Below are 18198 nucleotides of genomic sequence, written 5' to 3'. Positions count from 1 at the left end.
CCTTAAAACCACAGAAGTCAATATTCCATAGTGAATTAACATTTATACAATGGATCTCTGAATTAACAACTTCTAAAGGCTTTATGCGATTCCAAAAAACTAAATCTCAGATGATAGTATTGCAATATAGCTGTCATCCCAGAAGGCTATGTATTTGTATCTATTTTATTTCTTGATTTATTACGTCTTTTATATCTTTTTTATTATGCATACCCTTGTCAGAACATTGAATTTTCTACATTTACCCAGCAAATGAACACAGCTTCACTACCTTAGGTTTATTTCCTACTTGTATTTTATTTAATGAACAGTTTACTATTTTGACAGTAACTTTATTTAAATGTTGATTGCAAATGCTATTAAAAAGGTGTTCTAATTTTACAAGTCGTCAACCGCATGTGTTACCGTCACTACGATTGGAAAGAGAACCAAAAGACGCCTCTGTCAAGATGGCATAAATAAGTGTTTAAAAAATATTATACGACAATGTTTTCTCATTTATCGAGAGCACACATGCGCAAGAATGTTGGCTTATTTATTCATGAACCAACTATTACTTATATTTATTGTAAATGATCTTAGTGTAAACGAATGTTTATAACATTTATTTTATTTAAATAATGTCGTAACATTAGGTTCCTTAGTGCTCAGAGCCAATGTCGTAACGTGTTAGTTTAGTGCAGTAAATGGTCAACTTGAATAAAATCAAGTCTGTAGAGCTCAAGGACGATGTATTTTGGATGGGAATGGCCTTCAGCCAATGAAAAAGTAGACAGTCGCGGAACACCACCAGAGTCAAGTGAAAAATGGGGCTCTTCGAGAACGGATCAGGGGAGCGGCCCTGGACACTTCGCAGCGAGTTCTGGAAGAAGGCAGACCTGCCTGCAGTAACGTGCATGATCCGATCGTGGAGGTGTTTGTTTCTGGCTGGTGAACGGCCGCCATCATACTTTATAATTCGAGAGGTCTGAATGTGCTAAAGAGCGGGACTCAAATTTTTTCCGTTTGTAATACGGAACTGCGCATAGTTAGAATATGAGTTTCTGTTCTCTCAGTCGCGTGTGTCAATTTGAACCACCATGTTGAACTCTGTACTGTTTTGATCTGACGAATATTTCGTCTATTGTGATTACGAAATCGACGTAGTTCACGTGTCTTCGATGAGTGTTCAGTTTGGAGATTTTGCTACCATTCTCGTTACGCTTTCAATGCAACTTTACTGCGTTTGACAGGGGTTTTTCTATCTGTACTTTAAATGAATATCGCAGGACCACTTCCCGTTTATTTGAGATGTCATTTCTTGAATAAACATCGTTCAAAATGATCCTCTGTAGTCTACACCAACTACAGACGTTAGAAAGGAACCCGAGTTATTAAGTTATTCATTTAACTTCTATTTTGAATATCTATATATTTTATTAATTCGCAATCCTAGCCAATGCACAGACTATCCTACTGCAGGATCACAGCTGCAGGCTATTAGCTGCAGCGAAATACCTGTGAAAGCAGACGTGCGCGGCTCGACTCTACAGCTGCATCGAACTATTCTTTTTAAAGAGAGCTGTGCGTAGCCCCAGTAAACACTGCCCAGGAGTAATCGGTTTGCTGATGTAGGATGCTGTTTGGAAGAGCAACTGCACTAGCAGTAACCGTAGGTACCATGGCAGTATCAAAAGAATTAATTTTATTCTGTTTCATGCTATACAGCGGCTATAGTTTTCTATTCGCGTTTAATTTTTGGAGCAAAAGTTTAAAGACTTGTAGTAAATCACACAGAATTCTGTCAAGAAGGGAATTTCTCATGATCCTAGAGAGACACGTTACTGAACTTTTATTCTTGGAACATTCGTACACGTTGCGCTGTAAAGTAAATCAGGAGTCTACTTTCAGATCGGAACAGGTTTCTTTACCCATAATTTTGTGATTTTAGTTGAAAATTATAAACGGGAGTACTCTGTGCTGCACAATTCATCAGCACCTTACAGTGGTTTTGCGCATTCATTTTCAACAGTTGATAAAGGGTAGACTGAATACAAACATGGGTGTACTTAATTCGAGATGATCCACGTAAAGACCGACCCAAAAGTAAAGCCACAGATGAAAGCGGCAAGTTCTTAATACGGTCGTGGACAGTTGGCGATTGAAGATGTGTGAAACAGCCAAGTATAGGATACTTCCAAAGTTTAAATCAGACAGTTTTTCTATGCCAGGTGTGTTTTTCATATTGAGTTATATTGGAGAATATAAAACAATAACTGGCGAATATTAGGCAGGATTTCTGAATTAATTTGATAAAAAAATAGGTGAGAAGCGTCCTGGAATGTTTTAGCAACGGGGAAATTGAATGATCTAGAGAATCAATAGTTGGAACATCTAGCCTATTCACCTGATTTTACATCCTACAATTTCCGCCCATTCGAACATTAAACGATATATACAACAGAACAACGTTTATTCGAATGAAGAGCTTATGACAGCCTTAGATTGAAGTTTTGTTCCAGAATTCCTCACCAGGGACTGAATTTAGTCACTGAAAAAATTTTGAACACATTAACCTAAAACATGACTATGCCTAAAAGTAAAGGCATGTCTCATTCGGAAAGACTCTTTCATTGTCGGGACAAGAAATTTTCACCTTGGCCACATATCTCCTACTAACTACCGTATCTGAAGTTTTTATGAGTATTTATTTCCAAACACTTTCCGAAGCACTATTTTCATTTTCATTGACCATTATATGATGTTTGACATGTGTCGAAAATGGGTTCTTGTATGCGAATTTCATTATTTTAGAACTTCCGTTACGTTCCATGATTCTGGTCCTGAGTTCTTTTGTGGGATTATAGATAGGACCATTATCAACGACAGATTTAAAACATTATATAATGGCCGCTGCAGATTTATAACTGAAAACTCGTCTGAATACGAATGAGTATGAAAAGTTACTACTAGTGTGTCTGTTCTATAGGAGTGTATAAACTATCTTTACAGTTTAGGTATACCTTCTCTGCAGATTAAACCTATCCATTACGGATGTTTTACAACCCGTGACTGTGTACCGAATAGAAATAAAGAAAACTATAACTACTCCCTTGTTTGACTATTTCGTTTATCTCTACAAACTTGCTTTCGAACCTGTTCAGACTTATCTTGAGATGGGCCAATGGAAGTTACATGTTTACTTCTAAAGCGCTGTTGAAATTATCTCGTAACTTCCGCGCTCTGAAAGTAAATATGTAACTTTGATGTGCCCCATCTGAACGTGAGCTTGAAAAGGGTGAAAACTAGCTTACGGGAATAAACGAATATTTTTTTAAAGAAAGTGTCTGGTTGCGTTTCTCTGTATTTTATATTTTTTCTGCTTTTCTTTGTCAGATCATCATTTATCTTTTCAGTAACTTAATTGTCCCGCTATAAATGTGCTTTCGTGTGTTATGGGAAGTATTAAAAATACAAGGTCCCACCGAGATTTGAACTCGGATCGCTGGATTCAGAGTCCAGAGTGCTAACCATTACACCATGGGACCGGTCGGAAGCCTTTGTTGGGCGGCGTGACAGATACCCTTATGAGAGGACGTTTACTGGAATTGTGGGTAATTTTGTTATAAATATTTCGATCTATTTTTGGAGCTGATGTGATAGGCGGCGACCAGGAGCTCCAAGAATTATCTGGTCAACAGTGTTGCGCTGGTTCTTTTAATATTCAGCAAATGTACCACGAGGAAGGGCACTGGCATCACACCCGGTGTAACAGAAAACACCCCGTGCTTCAAATTACAGCGAAATTATGGACCAACGTTAACAGTACAACCAAAAACTACGGCAGATGTTAGGACACGTTCTAGTGACGAGGAAAAGTAGCTTCACCAGAATTTCAATGTGGCACCATGAGACCACACTGCATAACGGCAAATACACAGAGTGCTAGATGGCGCCAACAGGTCTGTGCAGTGCCACTCCGGTTCCACAAAAAACTTACATATAGTAGTTCAGCGTGCAAGGGTAGGTGAAAAACACGTTTTAATAGGTGCTTTATGTTTGAAGGGTACCTTCTGGTTTCATAATGACTGCGCGAATATCAATTTAAATTTTTTAAATGACTAATTTCCTTCGTTGTCCAATGTATGGCGAGCGTGACGAACGTGTAGAGTTCATAAACACGGTTAGCTCTAAAACGATATTATGAATCTGCTGACCAGAGACTTTGAAATTCTTCAAGATGAAATAAATTCCTTCAGTGAAGAAAATATAAAACTAAAAAAAAAAAAATCGTGTGCCAATGAAAATACAAATACATTGAAGAAACACAGCTGCAAAACCGCGTGTGTGCGTAATAAAACAGACTTTAGTAATACGATGGAACCTGGCGTGATTGGAGAAACTGCAAATAATAAACAGAGTGCAAAACCATTAGACAAATATAAAAGTGCAACATAAACTACAAGATAAGTGCACATAGTACATCAAATGAATAAGCTTTTGAAGAACGTTCTGGAAGCAAAACATAGTATGACAGAAAGTGTTCACTTTAATGCAAATTGTAAAGCATTATTTATCCATCTGGGCAGAAGTTTCCTTCGAAGCTACAGTCAAGAAGACGTCATCAATGAAACAAGAAATGTAATGAAAATAGCGGAAAATGTATTCCAGCGTAAAGAGCAGCAGTAAGTGGCACTATCCACAGAAGATCAGCGAGTAACAAACGTATAGACAAAATAATTTTATAACCACAGATTGCCTAGCACAGGATAACCTACACCTAAACAGGTTAGGGTCTGCAAAATTCAGGAAGATATTTATTGGCAAGTGCAAAATTGGAAAGGATAAGGGAAACTAAATGTAAGTTACGGGAGTGACAAGCTGCATAAAGTAATAAAAGGTAAAAATCCGATACGAAAATCTATTCTTAAAACGATAGGTAATATTAAAAGCACATTTTTACAAAACATATAAATGGCAGAGCAGCAAAAATTGACGATCTACTCATTTTCCTGGGAGGAGAGAGAAATTTATCATTCATCTGAGTAAACGAAAATTGCCTAACAAAAGACTGCATCAAAGTCCTTAATAACTCAGAGAACTCTGTTGTAGCCAGTAGCTACTGTGGAAGAAATAAAACTCAAGGGGGTTCCTGTACACTAATTAATACTTATTTAACATATAACTTAATAGATGATTTTATCTGATGATGATGACATGTTTGGAAGTTGCTGTTTAGAATTAGAGAGACAAAAAATTCTAATAATTTCGATGTCGAGAATCCCAGATAAAGAAGTAACAGAGGTATTTCTGTTTAAACTAAGAAGTCTCTCACAGAAGCTGACAAAAGAGCTAAAGGACATGATTATCATAGCCACTTATTTTAACATAAACATAATAAACGAATCCAGTGAATCAACAGAATTTTTTGATCTGATTCAGACATTTCATTTTGAGCTGAACTTCACAAAATTCACAAGAGAGAGTAAACAAATTGCAACCTGTATAGATAACATACTGAAACGTTATTCATTTCATGACAGAAAAAAAATTCTGCATTCATTTAGGTATTTCTGATCATTCTGCACCGTTTCTGTGGCTACCAAAAATAACTGAACCAGTGATTTGAAAAAAATTCGTCAAACGATACCTCACTACGAAAAATATAAACTTGTTTTATTGTAGGCTTGAAGGTGTCAACTGGGAGGTAGATCATTGTACTACAAGTATTGAAAATTATGACATTTCTTTAAGTTATTTTGCATGTTTTTAACGAAATATTTCTCCATCCATTCTACCATAAAATTTACAAGCAAACTGAAATGGATAATCTCTGGTATAAAAGCGTCAAGTAGAAAAGACAGTTACACAATGAACTGAAAAATAATACAAATATAGATTTTATGAAGTGTGAAAAAGACATAAAAATGTTTTTAGAAGGGTGTTAAAGGTAGCAGAAGAGGTGGGACACAAAGAATTCTTTCTCAACCATACTTATAAATCAAATTTCATGTGGTCAGTCATAAAATTTTAAGTTGTTGTCATAGCTGCCAACCCACTAATCTTTAAAATTAAGGTAGATGACAAATCCACTGTAAATCCTTCAGAAATATTAGAATATTTCAATGAGTTCTTTTTATAAATGTATCAAAATCATATGATGATCAGAAATTCAGAGAAACAGGAAGTTATAACTAAATTTGAGCAAATTACAGCTAAAGATTTAGAAAAGGTGAATAAAAATTAAACAGTTAGGATTAAATACCCACTGTAGCAACCAAAACGTTTTTTACTATAGTATTGGGACTGCTATCTGAAATAAAAAACAGTCATTTGAGGAAGGTTTCTTGTCAGATGCCTCAAAGTATGCAGAAGTAAATCCATCATCCAAGAAAGACTTAAGGGAAGCTGTAGGAAACTTCTGACCAGTAAGTTTTCTCCCAATATTCTCAAAAGTATTCAAAAAAGTTGTTGCAATCCAGATCCAAAATGTCATATCAAAATCTAATGCCATCACATTAAATAAGTTTAATTTCCAGAAAAGGAAGAGTACAGTATGTGCCATCAACAAATTTGTTGAGAAAATTTGCTTATCTCTGGATGAATCCCAAAAAGTCTCAGGAATTTTCTGTGACCTCACAATGGCTTTTGATGGTATAAACCACTCTGCACTGTTGCATAAATTAGATAGAAATTTAGTGAACAGTAGTGCTGAGAAATGATTCAAATTATATTTAACAGGAAACAAAGGGTAGTTGTAACATTGGGTGGAGGATATTATTTCTCAAATGGGAAAGTATTTCTTAAGGAGACACAAAAAGTTCCATTTTAGGCCCAGTCCTGTTTTATTTTGTGTATTTCATAAACCACTCTGCGCTGTAGGTGAAGTTACGAAGAAATTTAGTGAACATTAGTGCTTTGAAATGATTCTTATAATGCTTAACAGGAAACAAAGGGTAGTTATAACTTAGGATGGAGGAGATTATTTCTCAGAATGGGAAAGTATTTCATAAGGAGTCACAAAAGTTCCCTTTTAGTTTCAATCCTGTTTTATTTTGTGTAAATTCATTTACCTGTAAATATAACATTCCTCACAGTTTTATTTGGAGCTGACACTTGTGTACCTATCGAAAGTGAGACCACAGAATAAATTCCCCATCAAGAGTTATTTATAGAAACCCCTTTGCAACATATATATGACACAAGTAACAAATATACCTCCATGTACCCATCTCATAAATAAAAACACTACTCTAAGATTCCTCAATACAAGGCAATGACAATTTATAGCGAATAAAAAGCGAAAAACTTTCACAGTATGAGCTAAGTTAACTGAAAATAAAATTACCCCACCATTCCAGTCTAAAAATGTTATTATTCAGTCATGGAATTTTCAAATGACGATGAATATTTCTTTCTTGAATAATGAAATAAATTTGTAATGATCTTTGCAAACTAAGATTAATTTTTATTTTTTGACACATTGTACATTTTTCAGTTACATTATTTATATTGATGAATCTCGTGTAATTTAGATCAGTTATTTACTTATGTGTATAATGAGACAATAAAATTCTGATTCTGGCCTTGCTATGATCAGTGAATTAATAGACTTTCAGCGCGGAATAGTTACATGCATGGGACATTCCATTTCGGTACTAGTTAGGGAATTCGATATTCCGACATCCACAGTGTCAAGAGTGTGCCGAAAATACCAAATTGCAGGCATTATCTCTTACCAAAGACAACGCAGTGGCCCACGTCCTCCACTTAACGAGCAAGCGCAGTGGCGTTTGCGTAGGGTTTGCTAGCATCGTCTGCAGTGCCTTTCCTAGGCTCGTGATCATATCGGCCGGACCCTAGACGATTGTAAAACCATGGCCTGATCAGCTAAATGCCGATTTCAGGTGGTAAGACCTGATGGCAGCATTCGAGTGTGGCGCAGACCCCTCAGAGTCATGGCACAAAGTTGACAAGCTGGTGTTTCAAGAATGGCTCTGAGCACTACTCAGCGAAGCAAGTGGTGTCTCCATAATGGTATGGGCTGTGTTTACATGGAATGGACTGGGTCTTCTGGTCCAGCTGAACCTATCATTGATTGTAAATGGTTATGTACGGCTGCCTGGAGTCCATTTACAGACATTCATGGGCTTCACGTTCCCAAACAATGACATCATGTCAACGGGGCACAGTTGTTCAAGATTAGTTTGAAGAGTATTCTGAACAATTCGAGCGATTTTTTTGGCCATCCAGATCGCCGGGCGTGAATCCTATCGGATATTTATTGAGCATAATCGAGAGGTCAGTTCTTGTACAAAGTCTTGCACCAGCAATATTGTGGCAACTATGGACGGCTATAGAGGCTGAATGGCTCAATATTTTTGCAGGGGATTTCCAACGACTTGTTGCGTCCATGCCACGTCGAGTTGCTGCAATACGTCGGACAAAAGGAGGACCGTCAAGATACTGGGAGGTATCGCATTACTTTTTTCGTCTCGGTGTACTGTATCTGCATCAGTTCTCCACCCCATCTTTAATCTGCACATTCTCCTCTTTTCCCTAACCTTGCCACTTTGCGGTTTCCCCTCCCCCCCCCCCCAGCCACTCTTCTCCCTACCATTATGAACCCACCTCCGTGCATCTCATTCATACACGTCTACGCTCGCACGCTGGCAGATACGTGGAGAAACAGACGGATCCTCCTAAGTACTGCGCCTCGCGGTCCACGCTGCAAACGGCCGGGCTGCTGATTGGGTGCTGCCTCGTTAACGAGTGTTTGTCTTCCGGCTGTCCGCTCACCCGTGGCGGCCACGTGCGGAGCAGCTGGCTGTGGCTCTCAGGAGAGGAGAGGAGAGGAGAGGAGAGGAGAGGCGTTTCAAGTGGGCGCGTGTGTGTGTGCTCTCCTGAATGTAGCCGGCCGCGTCGCTGCCGCCGCTTGTTTGCGCGCCCAGGGAGTGACTCACTAACGAGCCAGAGCCTCCATTTATGTTTGTCCCACAAAATAAATCAACAGAGGCCGGACCACTTCCTAATGGTGTCTCCCAGTTCCTCATAATACCGTCTCTCGCATTCAATACCTTTCCCACAACAGCAACTGCTTATATCAACGTGTTCCTCATTGTAACTGTAATTAACAAAAAATAGCTGCCTGTCTGTCACCCGAAACGTTCGCGCAAGAACTCAACACTGTTCGGCTGCAATCATAAAGTCTTAGGGAATAATCCCCGTACACTATGAGCCATTCCAGGGTTCAAACTCTGACTTCTCAATGCAGCTTATGGGTTTTCGTCAACAACACTCCAGAGTGGCCTTTTTTGAGAGAGAACGAAGCAACGAACCATATTTGTAATATATATGAAGATGGTATCTGTTCTTTCAGACATGTCCGAAAGAACAGATAAACAGTGCCCGAATTCTTACGGGAATCGGCGGTGAAGCTGCGAGTAATGAGTATGATGGACAGTGGTACTATGAATATAGTGCAGGACAATAAGTTGCGAATGTGGGTCTCACTGGAGGCGTGTCAGAGATAAGTCCCTGCAGTCGCACTATCCTCTGTATCCTCGGTGGCTCAGTTGGGGAGTGTTACCTGCCCTCTGTAACAAAAAAAATAAAAAAATAAAAAAAACTAAGTTAATCGATCAACAACGAACTTAAATGGATGTCCACCCCGAGCAGATGCAACGAACTAACTCGAACAGAATGAGATTTAAAAAAAAATGGTTAGAGCGTCTGCCATGTAAGTAGGAGATGCCGAGTTCGAGTCCCTTTCGGGGCACACATTTTTTCAAATGTCCCCGTTGACTTATATCAACGCCTCTATGCAGCTAATTGTAACCATATCTGCGCCTTACAGTAATCGTCATCATCATAAGGTGATCTCCCTATAGACAGGTTCCTAACACTGTTGCTGTTTCCTGTTCCAGACTAGAGCTTTCTTGTCTGGTGTCCTCTTTCTACCTCATCCAGAATTTTTATTCCCTTCTGTTCTACTTTCTTCTGTCCCTCTGCTGTATTTTCGACACCTCTTGTCAGAATTCCTTTTCGTCGCAATATATATCGACCCAGTCTGCCTTTCCATTCTTAACCCGGTTTAGGAGAGTGCTTTGTTACTTTCATTATTATATTCGACAGAGTTACAGCTGATTTGCTTTGTTGTCGCCGAACAGTGCCTCGAATAACATCATGAAATTACCTGTTCCCAGCCACGCATTGCCGTGACTGATTCTGGTTAAACAGGAAAGAAAAGCACACGTTTTTAATATGAATAGGAATTGGGTATACGTCGTAATCTCTTTCTCCCCCCTGTTTCTGTCAGTCTCCTCCTCCCTCTATCTTTGTCCATCTCTTCCTCCTTCTTTCTCTATCTGCCCATCTCCTCCCGCTCCCGCTGTCTCTGTTCTTATCCTCCCTCCCCTCTATCAACCTCCTATCCCCCACCCTCTGATCTTCAGCCTTGTTTATTATTATTACAAATTCTGATTCTATAATCGTTCTAATCATAAGCCGATGAGCCATAAATACAACTTTCCTGTTCGCTAACAACGCTTAACCATTCTATATTATATATTCCTATCTTACTGGCCTTTTGTGAAATCCCGGTATTCTATAGAATGCCTAGACAATGAATAGTATGCCTGATGGCTTTACACAGCATAAGTTTTTTTAATGAAGATATAACATACTTTTCCAAGGCACTATATACAATTAATAGGCGTTTACGGAATGACCAGTACCATTACGCAAAGTGTTGAAATGTCGTGTGGCTAGGGCCTCCCGTCGGGTAGACCGTTCGCCTGGTGCAGGTCTTTCGAGTTGACGCCACTTCGGCGACCTGCGCGTCGATGGGGATGAGATGATGATGATGATTAGGACAATACAACACCCAGTCCCTGAGCGGAGAAAATCTCCGACCCAGCCGGGAATCGAACCCGGGCCCTTAGGATTGACAGTCTGTCACGCTGACCACTCAGCTACCGGGGGCGGACACGCAAAGTGTTAAAAGGGCACAAAAGAGTAGCCTTCATTAATTAATACGCATTTGAAACTGGAATAACAAAACTACGAAATAAAGCACAAGAAAATCTTACCGGAAAACAATGAAAGTAGAACTGAGATTGAAGTGCTTGTTACAGTAAGTACTTATTTTTCTTTTTCGCAAAAAACACTTCTTTTGGCAATTTGATCTTGTTCATGCATTTCACCGCTTAAATAAGAAAGCGAACAGAATATTATTACCGATAAAACACGAAGCAGATCTGGCGTGACCTACTTGTTGCAGCAGGGAAGGCTAGACTGACATTTTGAATTGCACTTAATTTTCTTTTTCACACAAAGACACTTAATCTTTGGGTATTTCGCGTTACACATACACAAGACGAATCCTTGCCCTCTTCCTATGCACGGAGAAGTAGCTGCAGATCGGAGATGTACCTCGTGGTCAGGAACGTCTTCAATTCTCATTGAGTTGTTTGGAGACACTTTGAATTCTGATCCTACGTAGAGCTAGATCAAGATTCCTTCTGCAGTTTCAAGTCGGTAAGAGCCACCTTCCGCCACGTTCATAACAGCTGCCAACAGACTGCGTGAGTCACCCCGCCCATTGTCGACGACGGGAATCGGAACTCGCACAGTGGCATCTGAAGGCATGGGAGAATATTTTGTCAGAATCCCTTTTCACTTTTTTAGCCTGAATTTCAAGGTCCAATTTCGATTTCGATTTAGTGTGGATCGCTTTCTCGATATTGAAATAAACACTGCACAAAATGCTAACTCCATAACCTTCTACTTCGCCGCTGTCATCGTCTTTAGGAGAATGTCCACAGATGGCATGAACGTTTCGGCCACACTTTTGACATGCATGAGCACTGCTGGTTTCTTTTACACAACGCAACAGATAGCAGAAAAAGGATTGTCGGTAACCACAGAAATGGAAGGCTCATAGATAACCATGGCTTAAGCACTGTTTTGGTTTCCTCCATCATGGACTGCATTCTCATCTATGTCTTCTGCGGGACCTGTGCCTCTTGCATTGATTCATCACGTCCTTCTTTCTACCTTCGTGTTGTTTGTACGTTCTCTACTACTTTTTCCAGCTCTTCCTCAGTCCCTTCGCCTCGAAAAACGTCGTCAGAGAGAGATCTACTCTAGCTTTGCAGCCGAACAGAGCTACATATGGTGACCTTTTAATCCCAGAATGAAGAGTTCCGTTTTCCTGAAGCTGAAGAAACGCAGTGCGTCACTCCAGGAGGTAGTTTTTTCATTTTGCAGCCAAGTATACAGCATATTTCCAGTGTCCCGTCCACTGCTCGTGGTCCAGTGGCTAGCGTTGCTGCTTCTGGATCACGGGGTCCCGTGTTCGATTCCCGGCCGAGTTGGGGTTTTGCTCTGCCTGGGGACTGGGTGTACGTGTTGTCTTCATCATATCATCATCATCATTCGTGACAATGGCTAGATTTGACTGTGTAAGAAATTGGACTGCGGAAAAGTTGGGACTTTGTTTGGGCGCTGATGACCGCGCAGTTGAGTGCTCCACACACCAAACATCATCATCACCCAGTGTCCTGATTTGCTCTTTCTTCGGTTCCTTTGAAACTCTTTTTTGGGTAAATGTACGCAAATATGTGTGTGACATTCTGTCTCCGACAGCAATTGAATTCTGATTGAGAACAAATAAAAACAGAAATTTGAATAGTAAAATTAATTAATCCTCCCAAGAATTATAAAGAAATCAGCTCCCAACCATCTGATTGCGAGTTTTAAAAATATTCCCTGACTTCTCCTAACAACTGTTCTGCAATGCTCCAGTACAAAACAGACAACTTACCTCGGCTTGCCACTACAACTGCTTGATGAGCAACACGCTAAAATATTTCAAAAAGCAATACGGCGATCCATGCAGAGTGCAATACCTGGACTAATTGCAACAATTACTGCCATACTTTTATACATAAAAACTGATAGATCAGGAGGGGTTTAGTCAACTAACCTTAAACGATGTAAAGAAAACTGAAAGAAACCAATAAAAACTTTTAATTTACTATATTTAGAAAATTCATGATTTAACTGCTGACAAACTTTACTGAGACTTTTAATTATTCCACAGTGTCTACACTGAATAAACACATTTCTGGCCACAACAAAGTTACGAACATGGCTCTGAGTGTATGCCTATATAAATCTGTCAAAATCCCTCCAGTGTGCAAGCAACCAACAACTACGTGTAGCGAAAAGGCAAGTTACCAAAAAATCTTCAATTAATAGCAAAGTCTCCTCCGGAGCTACTAGCACGATCACGGAAGGCTGTGACCTCTCAGTCACGCGGCTTCTCTCCACCGCATACGGCGTCCGACCACTTCCGACTCCCCTCGACAACCGCTCGCTCGGTGCTAACACAATGTTTGTGTATGCACAAAGCAGAATCATAGACGTCCAACTTTCACCCCGACCATGGACGATCTTCAATGTGGGCCAGTACTCCTTTAGGCTGCTTACCACAGTGTTTACAAATTCCCTGCCGTTGTCGGACTATAGAGTCGTTGTGGCACCAAGCAATATCAGTAGGTCGATGAAGCTGTAGGCTATTTCTTCCCCTCTTCAGAGACCTGAGAACCACAAACATAGTGAAATGGTCTTGGTAGACCATCATAAACCTCTCTATTGGAAGGGACTGAAAGTCAATGACATCGACCTCACAACCAGAACTAAATTCTAAAACCACTGGCTTCACCACAACAGCTTTTTAACACCTTTTTGGTTCTTCTACAAAGGCTCAAAATTGTGAATGTACAGCTCAGTACCATAACGAATAAGGTTCTTATACTTGGGTGAAGATTACTTCAACATTCTGTCCCGGCCTCCATGACCATTAGCCAAATGGGCCATAAGAACTATGTCAAATAACGAGGAGTGAGCGAGGTAAAATTGAGTAGCACTCGTACCTTGTTTAACAGGATAGGTCAACTTCATCTTATTCTCAACCATCATTATGTCATAGTGTTCTAGTAGCCAATAGTCCCGAGGTTTCCTTTACATGGTCGTCTTAGCCTTTTTCACATCGTTATGTATATTACCCCCCATGAACCAAGGACCTTGCCGTTGGTGGGGAAGCTTGCGTGCCTCAGGGATACAGACAGCCGTACCATAGGTGCAACAAAATGGAGGCGTATCTGTTGAGAGGACAGACAAACGTGTGGTTCCTCAAGAGGGGCAGCTGCCTTTTTAGTAGTTGCAGGGACAACAGTCTGAATGATTGACTCATCTGACCTTGTAACATTAATCAAAAGGGCCTTGCTGTGCTGGTACTGCGAACTGTTGAAAGCTGGGGGAAACTACAGCCGTAGTGTATGGCTAAATGAATGGTTAAATGATGAAGCGTCCTCTTGGGTCAAATATTCCGGAGCTAAATTAGTCCTCCGTTCGGGAACTATTCGAGAGGACGTCATTTTCCGGAGAAAGAATACTGGCGTTCTACATATCTGAGTGTGGAATGTCAGATCCCTTAATCGGGCAGCTAGGTTAGAAGATTTAAAAATCGAAATGGGTAGGTTAAAGTTAGGTATATAGTGGGAATTAGTGAAGTTCGGTGGCAGGGGGAGGAAGACATATGGTCAGATGAGTACAGGGTTATCAATACAAAATCAAATAGGGGTAATGCAGGAGTAGGTTTAATAATGAATCAAAAAATAGTGGAGTAACCTAATATGAAAAGCATAGCGAACGCATTGTTATAGCCAAGACAGAAACGAAGCCCACGGCTACCACAGTAGTAGAAGTTTATACGCCAACTAGCTCCGCAGATGACGAAGAGGTTGATGAAATGTATGATGAGATAAAAGAAATTATTCAGATAGTGAAGGGAGACGAAAATTTAATAGTGGTTGGTGATGGAATTCTATAGCAGGAAAAGGAAGAGAAGGAAGGAAAAGTAGTAGGTGAATATAGAATGGGGCTAAGGAATGAAAGAGAAAGCCGCCTGGTAGAATTTTGCACAGAGCATAACTTAATCATAGCTAACGGTTCAAGGATCATGAAAGAAGGTTGTGTGTATGGAAGAGGCCTGAAGACACTAGAAGGTTTCAGATAGATTATATAATGGTAAGACAGAGATTTAGGAACCAGGTTTTTAATTGTAAGACATTTCCAGGGGCAGATATGGATTCTGACCATAATCTATTGATTGTGAACTGTAGATTAAAACTGAAGAAACTGCAAAAAAGTGGGACTTTAAGGAAATGGGACCTGGATAAACTGAAAGAACCAGAGGTTGTAGACAGTATCAGAGGGAGCATTAGGTTCTAATGGCTCTGAGCACTATGCGACTTAACTTCTGAGGTCATCAGTCGCCTAGAACTTAGAACTAATTAAACCTAAAGACACCACACACATCCATGCCCAAGGCAGGATTTGAACCTGCGACCGTAGAGAGCATTAGGGAACGATTGAGAAGAACAGGGGAAAGAAATACAGTAGAAGAAGAAATACAGTGGAAGAAGAATGGGTAGCTTTGAGATATGAAATAGTGAAGGCAGCAGACGATCAAGTAGGTAAAAAGACGAGGGCTAGTAGAAGTCCTTGGGTAACAGAAGAAATATTGAATTTAATTGACGAAAGGAGAAAATATAAAAATGTAGTAAATGAAGCAGGCAAAAAGGAATACAAACGTCTCAAAAATAAAATCGACAGGATGGCTAAAGGACAAATGTAAAGATGAAGAGGCATATATCACTAGGGGTAAGATAGATACTGCCTACAGGCAAATTAAAGAGACCTTTGGAGAAAAGAGAACCATTTGTATGAATATCAAGAGCTCAGATGGAAACCCAGTTCTAAGCAAAAAAGGGAAAGCAGAAAGGTGGAAGGAGTATATAGAGGGTCTATGCAAGGGTGATGTACTTGAGGACAATATTATGGAAATGGAAGAGGACGTAGATGAAATGAGAGATATGATACTGCGTGAAAAGTTTGGTAGAGCATTGAAAGACCTAATTCGAAACAAGGTCCCGGGAGCAGACAACATTCCATTAGATCTACTGATATCCCTTGGAGAACCAGCCGTGACAAAACTCTGCTATCTGGTGAGCAAGATGTATGAGACAGTCGAAATACCCTCAGACTTCAAGAAGAATATAATAATCCCAATACCAAAGAAAGTAGGTGTTGACACATGTGAAAATTACCGAACCATCACTTTAATAAGTCACGGCTGCAAAATAGTAACATGACTTCCTTACAGACGAATTGGAAAAACTTGTAGAAGCCGACCTCGGGGAAGATCAGTTTGGATTCCATAGAAATGTTGGAACACGTGATGCAATACTCACCCTACGACGTATCTTAGAGGATAGATTAAGGAAAGGCAAACCTACGTTTCTAGTATTTGTGGACTTAGAGAAAGCTTTTGACAGTGTTGACTGGAGTACTCTCTTTCAAATTCTGAAGGCGGCTGGGGTCAAATACAGGGAGCGAAAGGGTATTTACAATTTGTATAGAAACCAGACGGCAGTTATAAGAGTCGAGGGGCATGAAAGGGAAGCAGTGGTTGAGAAAGGAGTGAGACAGTGTTGTAGCCTATCCCCGATGATATTCAATCTGAATATTGAGCAAGCTGTAAAGGAAACAAAAGGAAAATTCGGAGTAGGAATTAAAATCCATGGAGCAGAAATGAAGACTTTGAGGTTTGCCTATGACATTGTAATTCTGTCAGAGACAGCAAAGGACCTGGAAGAGCAGTTGACCGGAATGGACAGTCTCTTGTTCAAAAATCAAATGCTTGTGAAATCTTATGGGACTTACCTGCTAAGGTCATCAGTCCCTAAGCTTACACACAACTTAACCTAAATTATCCTAAGGGAGGACTCGAACCTCCGCCGGGACCAGCCGCGCAGTCCACAACTGTATCGCCCCAGACCGCTCGGCTAATCGCGCGCGGCGATAGTGTCTTGAAAGAAGGATGTAGGATGAACATCAACAAAAGCAAAACGATGATAATGGAATGTAGTCGAATTAAATCGGGTGATGGTGAGGGAACTAGATTAGGAAATGAGACACTCGACATATCAGGGGTCCCATATCACTCCAACTGCACACGCCCCACAGCGTTACAGAGCCTCCACCAGCTGGAACAGTCACCTGCTGACATCAGGGTCCATGGATTCATTAGGTTTCTCCATATCCGTACATGTCCATTCGCTCAATACAATTTGAAACTAGACTCGTCCGACAGGCAAAATGTTTCCAGTCACCAACAGTCCAATGTCGGTGTTGACGGAGTCACACGAGGCGTAAAGCTTTGTGTTGTGCAGTCATCAAAGTACACAAGTGGGCCTTTGGCTCCGAAAGCCCATATCGATGACACTTGCTGATGGCCCAGTATTGAAATCTGCAGCAGTTTGCGGAAGTTTTGCTCTTCTGTCACGTTGAATGATTCTCTTCATTCGTAGTTGGTCACATTCTTGCATGATCTTTTTCCGGCCGCAGCGATAACGGAGATTAGATGTTTTTCCGGATTCCTGATAGTCATGGTACACTTATGAGATGGTTGTACAGGAAAATCCCAACGTCATCGCCACCTCGGAGATGATGCATCCCATCGCTCGTGCGCTGATTATAACACTACGTTCAAACTCACCTAAATCTTGCCACTATAGCAGCAGTAACCGATCTAACAATTGCGCCAGACACTTTTTGTCTTACATAGGTGTTGCCGTCCGTAGCGTCGTAAGTATTGGGACAAAGAGAGAGTTGCCCCACGCTGAACTGTTGCCAAATTTATTCAAGATGGTGGATTCAAGTTGGCAGCAATAGATTTGGAAATGTGGCAATGACATCATGGCAGGAAGTTCAAATTTTGATAGGAAAATAGATCAATGGGCTACCTGAACTAACCTAATCTCCTACTCTCGCCTTCCACCCTCCCCACCTTTGCCCCCTCCTCTCACCGCCCCTCCCCTGCCCTCCTGTCCTCAAGGAAATGGCAGGGAAGTTTTGGCGGGAAAAAAATAACTTGGGCTACGTCCACTAACCTAAGTCATCAAACCACCACCTATTGCTTGGAATTTGTGGGAAAAGGACTCAGTCTGTTGTGGGCTGCTGCATAGGAAGGACGTAAGTATTTTGCATGCATTGTTTAGTTAAACAATTTAGTTGACATGGGCAGCAGCTCCATCCAGTGTTTCACCATGAGGTCTGGAGTCCAGCTGACCTAGTACACAGTGCCGC

At 40.6% G+C, this 18198-nt stretch overlaps 1 non-coding gene across 1 annotated transcript; it reads right to left on the bottom strand.

The window, feature by feature from the left end:
* Positions 1–3455: 3455 nt before the first annotated feature.
* Trnaq-cug (transfer RNA glutamine (anticodon CUG)) lies at positions 3456–3527 on the bottom strand. Its single transcript has one exon. It is a non-coding gene; the product is annotated as a tRNA-Gln (tRNA).
* Positions 3528–18198: the final 14671 nt, after the last annotated feature.

Source organism: Schistocerca nitens, chromosome 2 (genome assembly GCF_023898315.1).
Source record: "Schistocerca nitens isolate TAMUIC-IGC-003100 chromosome 2, iqSchNite1.1, whole genome shotgun sequence".
In the NCBI taxonomy this organism is placed as follows: Eukaryota; Metazoa; Arthropoda; class Insecta; order Orthoptera; family Acrididae; genus Schistocerca; species Schistocerca nitens.
The sequence above is the reverse complement of the archived record's forward strand: the minus strand, read 5'-3'. Positions and strand labels throughout refer to the sequence as shown.